Here is a 15,307-nt window from a genome sequence, read left to right on the forward strand (position 1 = left end):
TGCTCCGGCTGGCTCACTGATCTGAAAAGCAGTTGCAATCCTGAAATACACATTTTACTTCTGCCTTCACTTCATACAGCAGTATCAGTCTCTGTATATTCTGTGTTTACAGTGTAAATCTAAAAAGCACCAGTAGACCGTTCAGCAGCTGGTGGTAATACCGCCATTTTGGATCTTTACTGGGAGGTGTTTGGTTTCTATCAGAAGGTAAATGCTATATGCATATAAACAGGGCCACTTTTTTGAAAAACTGAATTTCAAAAATTCAGATTCACCATTAGCGTATACATGTAGTGCTTAATTACGGCCTGATTATGTTTTTAAACTTGGAATACATTTTCTATTATTTGAATAATTACTCCTTTCCTTTCAATGTTAGCACGGTAGGCTGCTGTTGAACGTTAGTGCTAATTACGTTGATTTGATTGGCTTCTGCAATTAAGCACTACATGCGTATGCTAAAGATGAATCTGAATTTTTTAAATTTCAGTTTTTCATGACCACCCAGTTAATCAACCACTGTAATTAATCCCTGAAACTAAATTGAGTTGTCTGCCCTGCCCCCCTTCCCCACTACCCCCCCCCCACTCTGCCACACCCTGTCTTGCCTGGCCGTGCGGACGCCTTGATATTTGAGTAGAGCACTACAGCATTGACACAGGGCAGCAACAGCATCCCACAATGCAGTGCAGAAAAGATGCAAGATGAAAGTATAGATGGCCTTGTAGAGAAACTCTTTTCATTAAAAGTGCTTAATTTTGCTTACACAATAATAGATTCAGTCACAGTGAGTCTGGTTTCATAGACACGCACTGCAGCAGAGAATACCTCTGCGTCTCACTGTGTTTTCAGTCTTACCTGACATTTGAAAACAAAGTTCCATTCTTCTGTACATCTGAATAAGAAGATTGCCATCTTCCAGCAGCTGCCTGTTTGCACATTTAAAGACATTCGTGAGATTACTGCACCATCTTGTGCTCAGCATTAATATTGCACCCAGCATTCGCGTTCTCAAGCGTATGAAGATTATTAATATTATACTGCAGATTCTTCTTCCGCTTACGGAACACTGTGCTTCTCTGTACAATATCAGGCCTGTGACATAAAAATATATAAACAAAACGTATAAGGAATCCACATTTCCCCATGATGTAAAGCTTTTACACATCCATTCATTAATTCGGATAAGAGGGTACGTTACATCATGACATTTTTGCAATTCGATGATTGTAGCGGACTGGAAGGAGGCTTGACAGAGGGAGCTGTTGGCTTTGGGAACCTATGACAGAACGAGACAGGAGGACCTGGTGCTGTAGGTAGGTAGAGGATGTGGGTGGTAATAGAACACGCAAGTGAGAAGCAGACCGAAGTGGGTTTAATAAATAAACAGGAAGTGTGTAAAAGAGAGCAAGACTGGCGGCAGCAGTGCGGTTTCAACGCAGCAGCGGTTGCACAGCCAATAGCAGAACGGGGCACAATAGCTAGCCTGTGGCGCGCGGCCTCGATCCGCAGATCGACTCTCCACAGAGCGACGTCGGGAGGGGCGGACGCCTGAACGAATGTTGGCTTGGCAGAGGGAGCGAAGGGGGAGTGACTGCAGCGAAAAACGTCAGGCCTGGATTTCACCTTCGCCTGCAGCTTGTTCACGTGCAGGAAGAATGGCGGAGCGCAGCCCTGCCGTGTTCTTTGACACGAGGAAGTGACGAGATCGAGAACAGAACCATCAATGGTGGCGATGTCCAGGAGGGGAACAGAAACTTCGCTGGCGAACCACATGGACTTTAGTTTTAGGTGTATTTGACAGAGGTCAAATACACCTAAAGCCAGCCGTGCTTTCAGGAAGCTGTCCAGCAGGAAGTGTGAACTAGCGTCTGGAGTGGAGCCCGCCACGCTGTGCCATCAGCGTATAATGGGAGAGCAGAACAGGCAATGCTACTGATACACTGAGAATAGTGTGGGGCCTGGAATTGAATGTGTGTCTGTGTGTGTGTGTTTGTGTGTTTGCTTGTGTGTGTGTTTGTGTGTCTGTGTGTGCATGCGTGTCTGTGTGTGTGTTTGTGTTTGCTTGTGTCTGTGTGTGTGTGTGTGTGTGTGTGTGTTTGCTTGTGTGTGTGTTTGTATTTTTGTGTTTGTGCAGCCACCTGCGATATGAAAGGGGCCGGTGTGTGATTATTACATAAGACTAAAAGCACGCAAACACTCACACACAGCTGAGTAAGGCACAGTCTGACAAACAGTGAAGTAAGTGCTGGGTAAGACAGCAGGAGGGGGGAGGAGTCAGCAGACAACAGGATGGGGGGGGGAGGGGGGGCGGAGCCAGCAGACAGCGGGAGGGGGCGGAGCCACCACACAGCAGGAGGGGGGTGGAGCCAGCTCATATCTAGAATTATCTCCACTAATCAAAAGCCAAAGTAGGTGTTTCACCAACAGGCCAGATAAGCCAGCCTGGTAAGACATGCTGCACTACAGGACAGGAGTTTTCTAGAAAGGGCAGATCAGCTTGCTAGTCACATGAATTGGGGCTGCAAATTTAGCATTGGAATCAGAAGGAACAGATTGGCACACTTTTCCTGGCTCCTGTCTGTTCAGAGGAGCCAGTGGGGGGACAAACGGCTGTGCGGGTTGGTGGGCATCTGAGTCACATGCTCACACCTACAGGTTCTGCTTATACCAGCCGAATGGAACATTATGTGACACATTACAGATTAATGACTACTGAGAGAACACACAAGGCCAAGAGCTAAAGATCACTACTGCGCCATCATCACTGTGACTGACCACTAATCACCAAACACCACTGTCACCATGACTCACCACTAATCACCAAATACCACCACCACTGTGACTCATCACTAATCACCAAACACCACCATCAGTGTGAATTACCACTAATCACCAAACAGCACTGTCACTGTGACTCCCCACTGACCACCAAAAACCACTGTCACTGTGACTCATCACTAATCACCAAACACCACCATCAGTGTGAATTACCACTAATCACCAAACAGCACTGTCACATGACTCCCCACTGACCACCAAAAACCACTGTCACTGTGACTCATCACTAATCACCAAACACCACCATCAGTGTGAATTACCACTAATCACCAAACAGCACTGTCACCGTGACTCACCACTGATCCCCAAAAACCACTGTGACACACCACTAATCCCCTTCACTGTGACCCCTTCAGAAACATCACCCTCAGTGTGAGGCAGAGGCAGGTTCGGCACAGCAGGGCTGACCTGCCGGTGACCCCTCAGTGTGTATCTGTTCTCACAGCGTGCATCCGTTGCCCTGAACCCAGTGTCCCAGTGTTTCTGACCATGTGACACACCCACCTCTTCCAAATGGCCAGGACTGCAGCAGATCCCTCCATTACGTCACATGACTGCGTTTTGTCCAATCGGCAAGCAGTCAATGTGACAGCCGGTCCTGCGCGCTCAGGCCCAGCAGTCCTCTCGTACCTACAGCACTGAGCAGAGCTGATCAGAGCTCACGCCCGTACGTGAGTTTGCCGGACGTGTCGCGCCTGTGCCTTGCCTACCTGGAGGATGGGATCATGGGAACAGGTGTGCGTGCTAATGGCGGCGCCTGAGCTCCATAAGCCACAGGCTGGGGTATTTTAGCCGAGCGGGGGGGGCACCAGAAAGCAGGAGGAGGACGCGCAGTGCGGAGGCACTGGCAGGGAGAGGAGAGAGCGGCTCTCTTCCTGTTTATTTAAGCAGCGCTGGGGCCCTCCGGAGATCAGCGGCAGAGGAACGCCAGTCACCGGGCGTGGCCACTGGAGGGGGGGGGCGCTAAATCAGCAGAGAGCGCTAAACGCGCGGGTACATTCCCTGCGGTCCGGCACTGGAGCGCCCCCTGCTGTCCGGGATCCGGTCCGTAGCGTGCCCGGCACAGACCGTGGCCAGGTGAGACGCCATTGGCTGCCGAGTCACCAGAGGGAGGCGGGCTGCTGTCGTCAGGGTTACGTCAGCTCTGGGCTGGTCTCGGGAGTTACGGGAAATCGGGATTAAAAAACAAAGAAAAAAAACGGGTTATAAAGGCGTGGCATGGAGAGGGCTGAGGGGGTTGGGTGGGGGGGTGGGGGGGAGGGCGGGGTGGCAGGGCAGGGTGGGGCAGGCGGAGCGAACGTGTCACAATGCCAGTTCTAGAGGAATGCCGGACTCCTCATTCCGCATGAGCTTCCTGTGGGATTGCTATTTGTGCTTCCCAGCGGCTTATCTACGCTCGGAGAAGACCAGAACATTCCGCGCTCCCGCGTTCCACGCGACAGGCCCCGAGCTCTCACGGACCGCGGCGCGCGCGGCGGACGAAGCCTCCCTCTCCTCCCGCAGAGCTACTTTCGGCTCGGCTGCGGCACGGGGACGCCAAATCGCGCGTTTCTCCCGCCAGCCAAAAAATATTCAAAGCAGGAACGGTGCCGATGGTGGTGCCAGCACTGGCTGGCAGGGCGGAGCCCGGCAAACGCGTTTGATCTGAAGCGCTACTGGAGCGGTTTGCTGTGTCATGTACAGCTGTGCCAACGATATGTGCCTCAGGGGGGGGGGGGGATGCTGGTCTGCGAGTTCAGCCCTGAATCTCTCTGGACGTTGCTGCCGCACTGTGTGTGTGTGTGTGTGCGTGTGTGCGTTATATTCGTTATTCAGAATGAGCGTTTGAGCCGTGTAAGGCGTGCTTTTGGCTCGCGCTGTCCCTTTAAATTTCCTTAAGTGTCATCTGGCACGCACCCCGCTCTGCTGAGTCATTGGGTTCAGCCTGGTTTTGTAACCTCCACCCAACGGGACCTTTCATTGGCTCCCGGACCCGCGCTGCGGCTCTCACGGTTGGCTGCCAGCGCCACTAAACAGTTCTCTTTTGCTGAAGTCAGTTCTTAAAGTGACAGGAGCCTTGCTTTGATCTGACTTGAGCTGCACACGCACACAGGGGTTGAAAGGTTCCTCTATTTGCTGATGTACAGGTGTACAGGAGGTGACACTAATGGAGGCTCACAGAAACAGGCTCACAGAGGAGCAGGACATGGAAAACCGAGGTGATTTCATCTTTAGACGTGCTTATCGAGTACGTGGTGCTTCCTGTCCTCGGCAGACCTGCAGGACAGTCGTCTGACCCAATCGGATTACAGACCTGGCAGGCCTTCCTGTCTCTGTCTGAGCCATTTCTGATGCTGTGCTTAGGCACAGGAACTACAGAACAGGAAGTAAAGCACAGAAAGTGCTGCAGTTCACTAGCGCTGTCTGTGGCCTCACACACGTCAGCTGCGTTACAATCCGCACCTGTTTGCCAATGAACATTTGCTATGTACGTTCATATGATATGATTTAATTGGCTAAAAAATGTGATTGTTCTCTCCCTCTCCACTTTAGCTAATGTGTAGCTAGCGTTCTGCTGCAAAAAAGAAGCGGACAGCGCCGAACGACGTGCGCGGCGACTGGGCAGGAAGGAGCATTCCTCCGCGTTCGCCCTGGCCACGCCCCCCTCCCCCGTCCCCCACAGAGCTGCTGTTCCGTTCCACGCGGCTCTCAGCTCCGTAGCAAATTCCTCTCGTGCTTCGCCGTGTAAAAAAGAGAGGGAGGAAAAAGAACAAATCGATGCTGTGCTGCAGTGCTCTCATTTGACTGTCTGCGTTGTGTTCCTCTCCCGGAGAGGTTGCTCTGTGACTGCCCTGACTGACCTCTGCGTGATGTCACGATGACAGCCATCACTGTCCGGTCTGTGATGTCATAATTACAGCCATCACTGCCCGGTCAGTGATGCTGTGATGTAACAACGACAACATTTGCGGTCTTCTGTGCAATGTCACAATGGAAGCTACCCTAAATGGCTCTTTCAAATTTAACTAAAGTTCCTCTTGCCCCACCCCTACTCTCAGCCCATCCTTCAAATTTTGTTATTATATTGTCTGCATACCAGATGACTTTGGTCTGACATATTTCACTGTTATTTACCGTTATACAAAATAAAAGATGATAACTTATCTGCAGCAGATCTGAACTGGGGGACACAAAGCCTTATAAGGTGCATAGGAGATGCACAGTGATCTAAATCAGCACAATCTGTTGTATGCAAATAAATATATTGCTACTTTGGATTCTTTAATTTCTTTCAGACAATGTTTCAAAAAAGACAAATGCCTTTTTGAGGGCAGACATTGCTTCACAACCATTAAGTCAAAATATAAGATGCCTTCAGGATACATTTATTTCAAGAATTTATATCTAAGCTGGTTTATCAAGTAGTTATTCATGTCGTGTCACGGGAGCCAGGAGTAGTCTACATTCCTGGTAAGTAAAAATTAGACTCCTACACACATAAGCAAGCTTACACTGCACTGTTCATTGTGTAAAGAAAAGAAGGAACACACACGACAAACATCCCTACCGTAACGTGTTGCATCTTACTTCCCCGTTAAATAATGGATGTATTATCGTGCAAACACTTGAGACATATGGTCTATGTGCATTCCATCTGGTGTATTACTGTACTAATTGAACGACAACGGCAATTATCCTTAATACGTGTTAATTACCCTCCATGGCGATAAATTGTTATTTCAATCGTTTTCTGTAGCCTAGCGCAGATGTCTCAGCTGATTCGCTTTTTCAGACGATGAAGAGTCAGGCGATTGTCTCGCGGAACACGAAGTTCCAAAAGGCATCCCTGACGTCAGGTCTGTGTCAGGGTGGCCCGCGCGTTTACGTTTCCGTCAGTGAGCTGTAATAACAATAGCCTATGATGATCTATGATTTAATAACGATCCAAGCGATTACTGTTGCTGTAACTACAAGTGTGTGTGATTAATAATATTGTGATTAGAATTAAATCGACTTATCTGTTGATCGGTCCATTATGCCAGTAATGAAACCATTTAAAAATAAAATTATACTTATGTAACTTATATTAAAGATAAGACTTTATTATGAGAGCCGCGAAATACCATATCTAAATTACATCATGCTCGATAATCCAGCTGGTACTCATAAATAACAGATCGGGACCTCGAGTAATAAGGATTTCTTACACATAGTTATTCCCATCATGCAACACGAAAAAAATACTTTGTTACAACTTTCCCTTCCAATAGGGGGTCATTTTCTCTCAAAATATACCATTTTATATTAAGACTAAGCATTGTGTGGGAACTATTCTTTTATTTTGTTGGTGTTTATGAAACAACCTAAGAATTATACAAACTCTGCAAACATGAGCAATTACACGTAGGCTACATTAGGAAAGAGAAGTTAGGTTGACCGACGCAGTCTTTTTAAAGGAAAAAATGAATTAAACAAGCACCATTACAGGGACAAGTTCGCTCTGTTTCGCGTAGGATGATTGCTTAAAATTGAAAATGATTTGGCATATGCATATTTTTAATTTAGACAATTTCGTCAATGTTTTCCCTGCCTAGTTCCTTGCGAAATACTTAATTGGCTGAGAAACCTGGCAATCATCATCTATACATGGTGGACGTCAGAGCTGATCTTTGACGTTAGAGTTTGATTGGCCAGCTGTTCATAAATGCGTCATCGCGCTGCCAGCTGATCGGAGTGAGAAGCCGGTTTGTTAAGAGTCAAACGCGAGGCTCGAGAGGTGACTATCGGCACTGAAAACTGCTCACAAATAAATAGAAAAAGTGGGTCGTGGGTCGAGATTCCCTGAATGGACGTTCATGAATTGTCTTGAAATGTAAGCTACTTGCGCGTAACCGGAAGATTTTGCAAATGTATTTTGAAATCCTGGTCAAGCGGAAGGCATTTTGTGCTGATTCGGCGGAGCTGTGTAAGTTGGTTGAGGATAAGGGTTGATTCTGAACGATCGTTTCATAATTGTTCGTCTGTTTTTTGTAACTAAGGTCACATAGGTAGCACCGAACGACTTGCTTTTAATATGGATTTTAGCGGCTGAACTAAAGCTACAAGAAGAAAACCTTCGTTTACACGACTTTAAGCTTGACGGACGACAAAAGTTGCATTTCCAGTAAGGTTTCTTAATGTCAGGATTACAGTTGCGTAACGTCGGCATGATTTATATAGGACGGTGATTCACAAAAAAATCGGATGAACATAATCATCTCGTGATATAACCGTGATTTAGAGGTGCGTTTAAGCCGTTGACTCGAGTTGAAAGTAACTATTAGGTGTTACTTTTGGCATGGGGGAAGTGCCGGTGTCAGGGAGGACCCCCGCCCCCATCTCTCTCTCTCTCTCTCTCTCTCTCTCTCTCTCTCTCTGACGCGGATAGTCACGCAGGACGTCTGGAGCCAGAGAAAACGCTAAAATCCTTTCAGAGAGTTAACACCGCGCTGCGGACGCAAAGACGATTTCGTGGGATTTGACGGGAAACGTAAGTGAGCTATAAGCTTATCCTCAATGAAGTCCCGATAACTTCTTACGGACTTTACGGTTTGGGAGGTCTGATGGTTTGTGCCACTGTCAATCGCCCAGGAAAAACGCAAGCTGTCAATGGAGATACATTCCGATACCTGAAGCTGGCCTTTCACTGCTGTTTTACTAAAGAATGTTCTATTCTTGGGGCACCCAGCTGTGCGGAGCTACGTGTATGTAGTCCTGTTTCGTAGGCTGCGTAAAAATAGTTGATAACCATTTAAAAACCTTATAATACAAATATTAAGAATAGCGATTAATAATAAACGAGACCTGCTTTGCAAGTTACACAATCTGTCTACCAACTTGGAAATGCTCTAATGGGCCTGCAGATTTCAAAAGACGGTGGGCGTTACTACAGTCTGCATGACTGAAGTCTACTTTCGTTCATGTATTTCTGTCATAGCCTAATTTTTAAATGGAATACTACTAAACTTCGCCTTTGCGAGTACACTCTGGATCGCTTTAACAGGGATTGTGATTGTGCAGCCTTTTAGCAAATCAAATGAGAATAAAGCAATACCGGGCCTCAACTACTGTAGTACCTCATTCTGTACGAGAACGCTTCAAAACGCATATTTCTCCGTATTTCGAATTTTGCGGCGATCTGTTCGCTGTTTATTCCGCGATCATTTTCATATATTCAACTTAAAAAAAAAAAAAAAAAATTAATAACTTGACATCATTTTAGTAGTAATTCTAATGGAGCGTGTTATTTTCTTACCAACAAAATTATGATTCTTAACGAGAACTTTCGCTACGTACGTATATCGCGTCGTTTTTGAAGGATGTAATCTAGGCTATTTTACCTTTAAAGTGAATCTGTAAGGACCTAAACCAGACAGCAGATTCCATGCGGCCGCACCCTGTTCAGCACGAGATAGAGGAATTATTTTCTTTCAGTAAGTCTGTTTCTGTGTCTAGTATTTCTATAAATTAACTGTCTAATATTTTTACTGAAGTTTGACAAGGTTTTAAACGCAATACAGATTAAGGGTATAAATTACTGAAACCTCGTTTGGTCACGTGAAAGTAAGGAATAAAAAAAGACGTGCCTGTTGAAGCACGGTTGTATGGCTTGGACAGAGAAAAACAAGTCAGATCAGTACGCGAATAGTTTAAATGTCATGTAGAAACGGTTAAAAAAATAATATCTGAAAAATGTCATCTATATATTACGCATCTGCGTAGGCAACATAAATAACACAGTACGTGTACATATTGCCAAGTTAACTTTTTAAATAATTTATTGTGCTTATCACACACACACGCACTCCTTTCGCACTGTTCTTTCAGTTATTTCTTACATTTTCTCTTCCAGGCAACGCAAATTATGTAAGTTTAACCAAATGTTTACCTGCTTCCTTCAGCCCAAGCTTATGCAACCGGGCAAGTCCAGGGATTTCAACACCGGCGCAGCTGTATAGTTAAATAGTGACTGTTCTTAACCGCTACCTGCTCTATCCATGTTTGCCTTGCTGCGCGCGCTCTAGGCCCGATTAGGGCAGAGGAAAGGTGTGCTGTCCTTCCCTGAGCTCGTGTGATCTGCCTCGTACCGTGCAGGATTTTACCGGAATGCACGGGCTGGGCCCGCGGCGCGTTTAGCATTAAGCGCCGAGCTTGCGCAGCCGACCCACCCGCTCCCGGGGCCCCAGCCACAGGTGGGCTCCATCCCAGCTGCAGCAATGCTTCCGTTTCTGGCTGCTCTTCGGGACACTCCCGCTCTGCATTGCTGTATACAGTCACAGCTCTGATCAGGGGTGTAAGGGATAACCTTAACCCCAACCCCATACCTCCATTCTTCTCCCTGCCCCTCTGATGTTGGTGGTTATCGGTGCACTTAAGTAAGACTGATCACACTACGGTCTTTCGGTAAAACTACTGTCAGCCAATCTTCTAAGCAAAAGGGTTGCCAGATGTGCAATCTACTGTGCAGTATCACCAGACTTCATCCGCAGGGCTTTCTAAGCGAGAGGAATTCTGCCAGACGGCCAGAAGTGATTCACACTTCATGACTGCAGAACCCGAGTCCCAGTTTGGCCTCTTGGAAGTGCTTGCTGATACCAAACGGATTAACACAGCCAGGAATAAGAGTTAGGATATTAGAGGGCAGTTTTTTCCACACAAAATGTGTGGTTCCTTGCATTTCATTGCTAAGAGCTCTGTAATTGGCCAGGATGTGATGCTCTGTAATGGGCCAGGATGTGATGTTCTGAGGTTTGTAATGGGCCAGGATGTGATGGTCAGAGCTCTGTGATGGGCCAGGATGTGATGCTAAGAGCTCTGTAATGGGCCAGGACGTGATGCTAAGAGCTCTGTAATGGGCCAGGACGTGATGTTCTGAGGTTTGTCATGGGCCAGGATGTGATGCTTCAAGCTCTGTGATGGGCCAGGATGTGATACTCAGAGCTCTGTAATGGGCCAGGATGTGATGTTCTGAGGTTTGTAATGGGCCAGGATGTGATGCTTCAAGCTCTGTGATGGGCCAGGATGTGATACTTAAAGCTCTGTAATGGGCAGGGATGTGATTTTCAGAGCTCTGTAATGGGCCAGGATGTGATGCTTCAAGCTCTGTAATGGGCCAGGGTGTGATATTTAAAGCTCTGTAATGGGCAGGGATGTGATTTTCAGAGCTCTGTAATTGATCAGGATGTGATGGTCAGAGCTCTGTAATGGGCCTGAATGTGGTGTTCTGAAGTCTGTAATGGGCCAGGATGTGATACTCAGAGCTCTGTAATGGGCCAGGATGCGATGCTCTGTAATGGGCCAGGATGTGATGTTCTGAGGTTTGTAATGGGCCAGGATGTGATGCTTCAAACTCTGTGATGGGCCAGGATGTGATGCTTCAAGCTCTGTAATGGGCAGGGATGTGATTTTCAGAGCTCTGTAATGAGTCTGGATGTGCTGCTTTGAGCTCTGTAATGGCTCAGGATGTGATACTCTGAGCTCTGTAATGGGCAGGGATGTGATGCTCTGAGCTTTGTAATGGGCCAGTGAGCTATCTCCAGTACAGTGTGTCTGTGAGCTCTCTCCAGTACAGTGTGTCTGTGAGCTCTCTCCAGTACAGCGTGTCTGTGAGCTCTCTCCAGTACAGCGTGTCTGTGAGCTCTCTCCAGTACAGCGTGTCTGTGAGCTCTCTCCAGTACAGTGTGTCAGTGAGCTATCTCCAGTACAGTGTGTCTGTGAGCTCTCTCCAGTACAGTGTGTCTGTGAGCTCTCTCCAGTACAGTGTCTGTGAGCTCTCTCCAGTACAGCGTGTCTGTGAGCTCTCTCCAGTACAGTGTGTCTGTGAGCTCTCTCCAGTACAGTGTGTCTGTGAGCTCTCTCCAGTACAGCGTGTCTGTGAGCTCTCTCCAGTACAGTGTGTCTGTGAGCTCTCTCCAGTACAGCGTGTCTGTGAGCTCTCTCCAGTACAGCGTGTCTGTGAGCTCTCTCCAGTACAGCGTGTCTGTGAGCTCTCTCCAGTACAGCGTGTCTGTGAGCTCTCTCCAGTACAGCGTGTCTGTGAGCTCTCTCCAGTACAGCGTGTCTGTGAGCTCTCTCCAGTACAGCGTGTCTGTGAGCTCTCTCCAGTACAGTGTGTCTGTGAGCTCTCTCCAGTACAGCGTGTCTGTGAGCTCTCTCCAGTACAGCGTGTCTGTGAGCTCTCTCCAGTACAGCGTGTCTGTGAGCTCTCTCCAGTACAGTGTGTCTGTGAGCTCTCTCCAGTACAGCGTGTCTGTGAGGCATACGGTGTGTCTGTGAGCTGTTCCCCAGCGCCCTGTGGGCTGAGCCCTGATGCTGCCCCCTGGTCTCAGCCCCAGCAGAGCTCAGTACACCCAGAGCAGATTCTGACTTTGCACTCCTGTGTCTATTGCCATACAGTTATTTCGCAGATGCTTTTCCCCAGAGTGCCTCTCGAAGGTGACTAAGGGAGAGAGGTTCAGTCTTAGAAAGTGCCAGTCACGGTGCCTGCCTCCAGACCTTCGGCACGGACCTCTGCTGTCACTCAGGTTTCACACGGCAGAAGACGTGGTTCAGGAAAGGCTTGTGTGCGCACGCGCACGTGCACGTGCACATGCACACTCGCATGCACATTTACGCACGCTTTCCCCTGCTCTCCAGAGAGGGCTGCAGGCTGCGCAGAGGGAGGCTGCGCAGACGGAGTGGAATTTATACCACATGTACCAGGCATCCCAGGAATGCACATTAGAGACCTGGGGGGGGAGGAGGAGAGGAGGAGAGGAAGAGAGAGAGAGGGGGGAAGGGGAGAGGGAAGCAGAGTGAGAGGGAGGGGAGGGACAGGGCGAGATGAAAGAGGGGGAGCGAGAGAGAGAGAGAATGGGGAAAGAGGTGGAGAAGGTAACTGTGTGAGGCTGTACTGTGTGTGTGTGAGAGATTGTGTTCTGGGTGTGAGGGATGTGTGTGAGGTCGGCGTGTGTGTGGCGTGTGTGTGGTGTGTGTGTCTGAGCACGGTTTGGCTGATGGCTGCGGTGCTCAGTCGTTGCTGTGACGTCACAGCAGAGGGATTCCTGGGATGGCAGTTAGCCCCAGTCATTTCCATTATACAGCCGTGCTGGAATTTCCTCTCCGTCAAACTGTCACCTCCCCCCTCACCTGGAGGAGAGCTCCGTGCTGTCAGACTGCCTGCATGCACACAGAGTTTAGCTGAGTGCATGTGTGCGTGCGTGTGCGTGCGTGCGTGTGTGCGTGTGAGGCTGTATTCCGGGTGTGTGAGTGCGTGCGTGCGTGTGTGTGTGCGTGTGTGAGGCTGTATTCTGCGTGTGTGCGTGTGTGTGGCTGTATGTGTGTGTGCGGACTGGGGGGTGTTTATACATGCTCTGGTGGAGGTGTGGTCAGGAGGCAGTGATGTGCATCAGCAGGGACTGCAGGATTAGTACCTGCAGCACCAGGGCTAGGGAGTCGCACGACAGGAAGTCTTGTTGATGCATGTTCCCTGGGTAACGTCCCAACTCCTGTTCACTTCCTGGGTGAGGAATGCTTCATGCTCCCAGCATTCCCTGTTTGGCGACTGTCTGCCCCTCAGGTTGTGACATCATCTCTGCATTTCCCTTTTCTCTGTCCCTACAGACCTGCCCCGCCCTGCACCAGACGCAGCCTGCTCATTGGCTACCCAGAGCGGGATGAAGCACGCTAATGGCCAGCCAGAGCGAGATGGAGTGTGCTCATTGGCTACCCGGGGTGAGATGGAGCATACTCATTGGCTACACGGTAGGATGGAGCGCGCTTATGGGCTACCCAGAGTGAGGTGACGCACGGTCATTGGCTACCCTGGGCGAAAAAAGGAGCGTGCTCATTGGCTACCCAGAGCAAGATGGAGCGTGCTTATTGGCTGACCTGCAGCAGTTCTTCACTGGCAAGCTTTATGTCCATGTGTCCTCGCTAAAGCTGCCAGCTGAAGAACTGCTGTGGCTGCCTCTGTCCGTCGCCCCGAGAGAAGAGGAGAGGCGGAGCGCTTGGTAACGGGATGAGGGGGGGGACGGGGGGTCCAGGATAGGGTGGAGGACCTTCTTAATTTTTCTCTTTTTTGTTTATTTTTTATCCTGATTTTATTTTTTAAAAATTTTATTTAGTTTTAATCTCTGTACCCCAACGTGGATTGGTCAGTCACATCACTTGACCAATTCTGTTTTTTTTTGTTTTTTTTTGGGGGGGGTGAGAGGGGGGGGGGGGTGAGGATTAATGGAATGTCCTTTCAAAACATGTACAGCCAGCACAGGAAGACTGCAGGCATCCCATCGACAAGAGTGTAAATGGGGTGGCGGTTTAGTGCAATTAGGGTGTAAGTGGGGGGGCAGTTTAGTGGGGACAGTGCTGTGGTCCCCTTGAGTAAGGTATTTAACCTGAATTTCTGCAGTAAATATCTAGCTGTATAAATATATGTAAATTTATAAATTTATATGTAAATTTATGTATAAATAAAATAATTGTATGCAGTGAAAGTAGCTGTTGTGTATGCCACTCTCAGTGTCTGCTCAATGTCTAAAGTGTAAAGTGGAGTCTGTCTTGGGTTGTGAGACTGTGTGTGAGTGTCTGTGTGCTGTGTGTGTGTGTGTGTGTGTGTGTGTGTGTGTGTGTTCATGTTCATCTCCATCTCCATCTCCCTGTCAGTTTACAGTGCCTAACCCTCAAGGTCATGATGTAAAATGTGAGTATAACTCCCAGACAGCAGTGAGGGGGTCTCTCTGAACAGACTAATGAAAGGAGGCTCAGACAGGCTGTGATTTAATCCACACTGCTGCCACACCTCATCTAAGCTGCTCAGCTTGCCTCCATTACTACACCGATTGGGTTAATTCCACTTGTACACCAGCAGGCGGACTGTGCAGTCTACACAAACCCTGTTATACTAGCCCTGATTCTGAAGAGATGGCATAGAGCCTGAGGATACAGAATACACACACACACACACACGCTAACACACATGCATGCACACACACACACACACACACAAACAAACATCCTCACCATGTGACATGCCCCTACAGAAAAAAGGTTAGCACCCCCCCCCCTTCCCCCTTTAGGCCCTATTCCTTCCTGCCCCACCCCTCTGCCCTTAGACAGTATGTAGAGGTCACGGGCCCCGGAGCTCTGCGTCTTATTGGCTGCGAGGGGATCCGCTGGCTGGTTCATTAATAGAGTGGGAGGTGGTATCAGGCCAAATTTAAACACGATCGTGTGTAAGCAGCTTCAAAAATAAAGTCCTTTTGAAAATAAATTCTCGTGTTTTCCTCTTGTGTGTGAGAGGGGCGGTGCTGGCGGTGTTGTGAGCGTGTAATCGCGTGTAGTATGTGACAGAGGCTCATGCTCTCTGGCAGAGGAGCCTGTGGGTGGGTGGGTGTGTTGGGATTTTGCAGGTGTGTTGGAGGCTTCTGATGTGATGCCTGCGGTGGCTGATCCAGGAACAGCCCCAGGG

The 15,307-nt window shown here is 48.5% G+C and overlaps 1 long non-coding RNA gene across 1 annotated transcript; it reads left to right on the top strand.

Annotated features, from left to right (window-relative positions):
• Window positions 1-7,578: 7,578 nt before the first annotated feature.
• Window positions 7,579-15,109, top strand: LOC135235864 (uncharacterized). Its single transcript, XR_010324447.1, has 2 exons — window positions 7,579-8,350; window positions 13,462-15,109. It is a non-coding gene; the product is annotated as an uncharacterized LOC135235864 (long non-coding RNA).
• The last annotated feature ends 198 nt before the right edge of the window (window positions 15,110-15,307 follow it).

Source organism: Anguilla rostrata, chromosome 12, assembly GCF_018555375.3.
Source record: "Anguilla rostrata isolate EN2019 chromosome 12, ASM1855537v3, whole genome shotgun sequence".
Lineage (NCBI taxonomy): Eukaryota > Metazoa > Chordata > Actinopteri > Anguilliformes > Anguillidae > Anguilla > Anguilla rostrata.